Source organism: Capra hircus, chromosome 5, assembly GCF_001704415.2.
Source record: "Capra hircus breed San Clemente chromosome 5, ASM170441v1, whole genome shotgun sequence".
Classification (NCBI taxonomy): Eukaryota; Metazoa; Chordata; class Mammalia; order Artiodactyla; family Bovidae; genus Capra; species Capra hircus.
This window is the reverse complement of record NC_030812.1, coordinates 109,300,181-109,308,092: the sequence shown is the minus strand read 5'-3', so window position 1 is coordinate 109,308,092 and position 7,912 is coordinate 109,300,181.

Here is a 7,912-nt window from a genome sequence, read left to right as displayed (position 1 = left end):
AGTGGAGGGCAGGGGGACCTGGGAGGAGGTCGCCTGTGTCCTGGACAGGCAAGGGCCCACCCAGTGAAATGGAGAGAACAGCTTATGAAGCAGGAGCAGTGGGAGCAAAGGCATGGAGGCCAAACACCCACGGAGTATTTGAGAAAGGATCAGTGAGCTGGGGGCCCCCAGGACACCCCAGATCCCAGGATTGGCTAGGAGGACTCACAGGGCACGGCCCAGGGTCGTACTCGTGGCTATTTCACAAAAGGATATGGAGCTTAACCAGCAAAGGGAGGGACTTCCCTGGTGGTCCAGTGGTTAAGACTCTGTGCTTCCAGTGCAGGGGGGTGCAGGTTTGATCCCTAGTCCAGGAACTAAGATCTCATATGTCACATGGCCAAAAAAAAAAAAAAATCAGCAAAGGGAAAGGGCACAAGGGCCATACTGGAGGCACCAGGCTCAGGCCTCAGGAGAGTCCCTCCCAGTGGAGTCACCCGTGCTTAACGTCTTCAGCAACGAGCTATGACCACACATGTGAAGAGTCGTCAACTGGGGAAGCTTGTTAGAGACCCAAGGCTCAAGGTTTTCACTGGGGGCTGGTCATGGAGGTACCCTCTGCATGGCATGTACCCAAATCCAGACTCCCAGAAAGAAAGCAGGGGTTCAGCATAAACCACGCTGGCTTCACCAACAGTTTACCCCCAGTGGCCTCTCTCATCAAGGAGTGATAGGAACTTCCTGAAATCCAAGTGTCCAGATGCCAGCCCAGGCCCAGCCTTGCGAGCAGGCCTTTGTCTCAGGCCGGCTGTGCTCCGTGTTTTCTGCACGGTTAGAGTGGAGGTGGGGAGGGAGATAGGGGCTGGGTGGGGGGCAGTGGAGGCCACGCCACAGAGGGCCTTTGAGGCCAGGCTGGACTTGATAGTGGGGGTGATGGAGCCACTGATAGGTGATAAGCTGGAGGCAGGTCACAAGGCCCCAGCCTGAGCTTAGGGAAGATCCTTCTGGAAGCTTTGTAAAGGCTGGGGTGAGAATGGGTTGTAGGGGAGTCGGGAGCAGAAGGTGGCTCAGGTTCCAAGGAACCTGTCCTGGCAGGGAGACTGGCCGTTAAGGGTAGGGCACAGTGTTGGCAGGGACCCAGCTCTGGAGCATCTGGGCTGGGAGCTGGGGACAGGTCAGAAGAGGAAGGCTGAGAAATTGCCTGAATTACAAATAACCTGAGCCTCCTTGGGTCCTAGGGCGAAACTGTTGAGGATTAAACACAGGAAGATGGAGTAACAGAGAAGCAGGGGGCCGGACATGCGTGCTTGGAGCACTTCAGACAGAGAACAGAACAGGGGGACTTCCCTGGTGGTCCAGTGCTTAAGACTCCACACTCCCAATGCAAGATTCCCAGGGTTCGATCCCTGGACAGGGAACTAGATCCCACGTGGTACAAGTAAGAGTTTGCATGCCCCAACTAAAGATCCCACATGCCACAACTACAGAGCCCGAGGTCAACACCAAAGCTCCCAAGTGCTGCAGCTAAGACCCTTTGTGGTCAAAAAATTTAAAATAAATAAATACCCTGACTGAGCCGCAGACACTGCGCTGAGTGTGGAGGCAGATAACTCACTGTCCCACACATCCTGGGGGCTGGGAAGGTTCTGGGAGGGTGATCAGAGCAAAGACGGGCAGCCATGGCCAGTGGGAGGGCTGAGCCCTGGGTGGGCTCTGGAAAGGACCCCAGAGGCAGTTCGTTCAACCCCTGGGTGGGCAGACTGAGGCTTGCCCGAGGTCACCTCACTCCCAAGTGGTCGCCCACACCTACCATCCATGTTTTGCACACACAGAGGCATGCACATAGGCACACACACACCCCAGCTGCTAAAGGCAAGTCTGGTCTTGGACCAGTGGGGTGGAGGGGCAGACCCAACGAGGGCCATCCCTCGTTGATCCTGTCCTCCCCTCCCCACCTCATTCTTCAGCATCAAGAAGACAATCTTGATTGTCAATCTTCTTAAGCCCACGGCTCCTGACCACCAGGTCCTACAACCCAAGGGATGGCACATGAGAGTCTGTGAGCATCTGGAGGCCCCGGGCTGGCGGGTGCAGCCATGCTGGTATGATGCCCAGGGGAACGGGTTGGGGGCCTTCAAATGTGTTGGGGGAGAGCTTGCCAGACAATAGGCCTGAGCCTGGCAGGCGACCACGTTTAGTCTCTGCAGCCCTGTCTCGCCCCACCTGTGTGCTACCAAAGTCGGTCACCCAAGATTCCTCATACATGGAGGGCGTGAGCTCTCAGAAAGCAGAGCCTTCAGGAAACGGGCAGTGTGGGAGGTAGTGGGCACAGGAGGAGGACTGAATGAACTGGGGCCCCCATATTGAAACGCCCTCAGCCATGACCCAGGCCCACCCGTCCTGCACCCTCTCTGGGACCACACTGAGCACCGTGCAATGGAGCATTCCTCCCCAGGCGGGCTGCATTGCTGATGGCCGGGTGCGGAGTGACGAGGGCCCCTCTGAGGTCAGTCCTGTGTGGGAGAGGCAGGCCGACCACACCAACAATAACACAGAGGCAAAGCCTGGCCGCCTCGTGAATCCTCGTGCAGCCCCTTGTCCCCAGGCCTTGGAGAGTGGGGAAGGGTGGCAAAGACATTCTCTTGGCGCAGGTGGGAAAGCTAAGGCTGGGGAGCGGAGGAGGGGGCTGGGCAAGTGATGGGGGTTTGGCTGGGTTGTGCTTAGGACATCTCAGGTTAGCCCAGGGAACAAGAGTGAAGGATCCAGGGACGGTGCAGTGGGCATAATCGATCCTGCGATGTCCCCACGAGCTGGGTGCTCTCCCTGCTGTCCCCTCTGTCCCCCGGCTACTCCTCCCGCCCTTCCGGTCACTGTCTCTGGTGGCCTGTCTGACTCCCCAAATCTGGGTGAGGAGTCACAGGCAGACACTGACACACAGCAGGCACGATGTCAGGGCCTGCTGCACTTACAGGGCCACGGAAATGCTTTGATTCTTTTGATCAATTAGAAGAGGGGACTAAAATGTTAAGGAAGGGAAAGAACTCAGAAAAAAAAAAAAAAAGTGGGAGGAATGGATACAACCCATCCTGGCTTCTATCCCTTTTTTTTTTTTTCCTGGAAGAAGGTGCCCATGAAAGTCATACTGAGGCCCTGGTCATGGGGGCCCTTAGAGGCCTGTGTGCCTCCCAGGGCCTCACTGTGGGGATGCTCGCTCAATTGCCTCCTCCAGCAAGGGTCACATCTTACTGTCAGAGCAGGCTCGCAGTAGGCACTGGGTGAATAAAGACAAGCTGTAAACAGAAAAGTGGTTTACATTGACTGCCCTGTGCCAGACACTGTGCTCAGCTCCTGTGAGGCAGACACATTACTATCATGCCCATTTTACAGATGAGGAGGCTGAGAAAGCCTGCAGGACTGGCCCGAGCTGTTCACCAGGGGAGCCCGAGTGTCGAGCCTGCACCACGGCCCCAGCCACATCCCCACGGGAGGCAGAGCAGCTGATGGATGTGTCGTTTCCAGGAGGGACAACCTCACATAGACATCAGGCAAGCCCCTGATGTCAGCCTGTGAGTCCTGACCCACGGGCCAGTGCTCTCGAAGGCCCCAGTGCTGCCCTGACCTTCCTCCAGACTGCACAGCCCATAACCAGGTGCTGTGCCAGGGGAACCGGAGGAAGATAAATGATGACTGCAGCTCACAGGCACTGAACGTCAGGCACCAGCCCATCCAATCTTCATGGCATCTCTGAGGGCCATAGGGGATTCTTATTCTCGTTCCAGAACCCAGCCTGAGAAGTACGCAGAGGGAGGTGGGATCCATTGCTTCTGCCTTGGGAACTTGGAGGCAGAGAAGCAAGCCTTCGTGAGACAAGAGACCTGTGAGCCCCTCCGTGAAAGATTAGAATTTCATTGGGCAGAGAAAGGACATTGCAGACCCAGGCACAGCCTGAGCAAAGGGGCCCCGGGGCGAGGCTGTGGAGGCTCAGCTCGGACTGCAAGCCAGGCCACAGGAGGTCTCCAGCTGCTGCCTTCAGAGGCCATGCAGGGGATGGGCTGTCTGAAGATTGGGGAGGTGCGGTCAGGCAGGTACTTGGTGCACATTTATTGGGCATTCATGAGGAGTGGAGTACTGAAATAGGCATAGGGGAGCAGCGATGACCCGCTAGACCTGCCTGGGAGAGTCCCTCTCGGCGGGGGACCCACAGTCTGTCTCTGGCCCCCACTGGTTCCAATAACCTGCATCCATCATCTTTCCCTTCTCTGACTGGACTTCTCCTTCCATAAAACAGGCTTAACTGCACCTGCCACCTGGTGACGGACCTCTTTGAGCTCCCTGGATAAAAGATCCTGTAAATACAGAGCCCGGTCGTCAGACTGGGTGGAGCGGAGTAGGGAGCCCACATCAGATCCTCAGGAGGCAGAGAAACAGCCCCTGGGGGTGCTGAGGGGGCACCAAGATCCTCTGAGGTTACTGTCTCTTGATGGTTGTCAAACGTATTCCTACAGTCAGCAAGCCTGACATTAAAGTCCCCTGCCTGGCCCCCGCCCCTACTGCGGCTACTCTGCCTGTGATGTTTAAATGACAGACGCCACCACCTTCGCAGCTGATGGGTGTGATGGCCGGGAGGAAGGTATGGAGGAGCCCTGGCTGCAGGGAGGTAGCTGACGTGTGAGAATCTGACACAAGCGTATGAGCGCCTACCAGGGCCCACCCTGGCACAAGGGTCAGGAGTCCAGTGGGAGGCAGACAGGGAGAGGGCTCATCCAGCCATCATGTGGGGGTATAAGGGGGAAGCCAGGCTTCTGGAAGCACAGGAAAGCTACCTGATTTGACTTTGCAAGCAAGCAAGCTCAGTTGCGTCTGACTCTTTGTGACCTTATGGGCTGTAAGCCCACGCCATCCCTCTGTCCATGGGATTCTCCAGGCAAGAATACTGGAGTGGGTTGCCATTTCTTCCTCCAGGGGATCTTCCTGACCCAGGGATCAAACCTGAGTCTCCTGCATCTCCTGCATTGCAGGTGGATTCTTTACGGCTGAGCCACCAGGGAAGCCCAATTTGACTCTGAGTCCAGGACCAACCCTTCTCCGTTCATCTCCCAAAGACCATCATGGCAAAAGCCCTTTATGCTGAAGCAGCACCTCTCCTTGCCTGACGTCACACCTGAGTAAACAGGGGCCAGGGAACCTTGGTGATTTGTCCTGGGTCACACAGCCAGACAGGACAGATAGGACAGTTATTTGCATTTTACAAACAGGAGGTGAAGTGGCTCACAGAGCAGACACAGAGCAGGCAAGCGGTGCACCCAGCCTAGACCCAGGGCTGTGGATCGTGCCTACCTGCTGCCTTTGGCCAGAGCCTAGTCCAGTGCAGTTTCCCTGGTAGCTCAGAGGGTAAAGAATCCGCCTGCAATGCAGGAGGCCCGGGGTTCAATCCTGCGTCAGGAAGCTCCCCTGGAGAAGGGGATCCGCTGTCAGGCAGAGCCGGGGAGTCTGGGCCCCTCTCACTGAGCTATTCCTCAGCACAGAACCAACTTCCCCATGAAGAAGAGCAGGCTCAACGACCAAGATACAGGGTCCTTCGGGGGCCCACAGAAATGTTTTCATTTCGTTGAAAACCAGAAGAAAAATTGAGTATAATAATAATGAATACTTACTAATGCATCAAGTCTAGATTACAGTCATCTTTCTACCCATGTGGTTGTAAAATAAAAATTTTTTTTTAATGAAGGAAGGGGCCATTGAAGCAGAAGTGGCTGGCAATGGAGAAAGCCACCACGTGGCCCCATGGTAGCAGCCACATTTGTCAGCCGCCAAGAACCTGTTCCAGCTGGGGCAAAGCCGGCCACTTCCACCCTGCCACTGTTTGTGAAATGATGATGGAGAAAGGGGGAACAAGAAGAGAGCCGTGAAAAAGAGAGAAGGGTGCTGGGAGAAGACTGGACACATGAGTGGCAGCCAGACAGAGAGGGGAGTCTGAAAGGGCAGAGCATTGCTGAAGGAGAAGAGAGCAGAGAGGCAGGGGCAGCAGAAACAGGGAGACAGGGCTGTGTGTGACTGCCCAAGTCTGAACAGATCCCACCAGAGAGGACGGTCAGGACTGAGGGAGGAGCCTGGCATAACCATGAGAGCCTTGAATGACAAGCTCAGGGGTTTTCCAGGGGCCCTTATTATGTTTCTGTTCCTGCCGTAACAAACGACCACAAATTCGGTGACTTAAAGCAATAGAGATTTGTCCTCTCATAGTTGAGAAAACCAGAAGTCCAAAATCAAGATTACTGGACCACAGTGGCTAAAACTTCGTGCTCCCCAAGCAGGGGGCCTGGGTTCGCTCCGTGGTCAGGGAAATATTAATAGATCGCATATGCCGCAACTAACAGTTTTCATGCCGCAACTAAACACCCGTGTGTCCCAATGAAGGTCGAGGTCTTGAGTGCCACAACTAAGGCCTGGTTCAGCCAAATCAATTAATTAAAAAAAAAAAATCACTGGACCAAAGTCATGATCGGTAGGGCCTTGTTCCCTTTGGAGGCTCGAGGAGCGATTCCGTCCCTGGCTTCTCCCAGCGTCTGGTATCTGCCAGCATTCCTTGTCTTGTAGCCACACACTCCAATTTCTGCTTCTGTGGCCGCACCGCCCTCTCCTCTTCTCCTCTGCCTCTCTCTTCAAAGGACACTGGTGATTGCATTTAGGATTCACCTTGATAATCCAGGATAATCTCCCCATCTCAAAATCCTTCCATTTAATTGCATCTGCAAAGACTATCCATGTGCGGTAACATTCACAGGAGCTAAGGATTAGAACCTAATATCTTTGGCACCCATGGTTCGCCATAGAGTCAACATAATTTAGTCAGGGCTGCCTCCAGCCAGCCTGTGGGCATGGCCCTCTCTTGTGGCCAGTGGAAGGCACACGGCCTCTCGCTTTACAAACCAGCATAACCTGGGAAGGGAGTCCTTCTGCCAGGATCCCAGGAGAGAAGTGAAGCAGGGTGTGCAATGGAGACGACAGGATATGGAAACTCCATTGGAACTGGCTAGGACAGAATGGAGGGGTTAAGCACCTTGGGGAGGACAAGGTGTCAAGAGAGGCCCCCTCCCCTACTTGGATGCTGACTATAAATCTGATTTGAATTCTCATTTAACTCATCCCATGTTCACCAGATACTCAGACCGGAGCCAGCCCTTGTCTTCAGGAAGCTCGAAGACTTAACCCCAGAAGTAAGCACTGTGGTCTTCAATTGGCTGTTAGTGCAGGTGACACTTTTCCAGGTGCGGCAATGAAGACCCAGGGATGGGTGGAGGGCAGGGGGGGCTCAACTTTGCCTGGAGCCAGCTGAGCACAGGGCTTCCCATTTCCTCAGTCCTCTGCCCCCAGCATCTTCCTGTCCAGATTTCGGATTTCGTCACTTTGAGTCTCTTCCTCTTGGCGCTTTAAAAGTGAAATAACACCGTTTCACCTTCTCTTAGCACAGGAAGTGCTTCTCCCAAGTGGGGCCCTTTCTGTGCCTGTAGAGCTGGTTCGTGGGGAACCAGGGCCCTGGACCCTTGGAGTCTGGCAGTGTATTTATTATTCACTCAGTATCTATCAAGCACTTATTCCACAAGCAGATCTGAGTATGGCATAGGAATAGATAGCCAGTCTTGCCTTCTCAGCACCAACTGGGGCAAGTGTCCTCCTTAAAATGGAAAAAAAAAGCTTCTGCCGTGAAATTTCAGAGAATCTTCTAATCTCAATTTTGCCTTTTTCAAGCTGTGGGACTTTAAGCAAATCACTTAAAAACTCTAGGAACCTGTTTCCAGACGTGCTTTTTTTTTTAAGTGTGATACCTAAGAGAACAATTACGCATAAGCCTCCAACAATCATTTTTTTTTAGGGGAGGGGGAGGTCCCCTAAGGGCTAACTACGTGCTACCCCTCCAGGTGGGCCCTAGGCC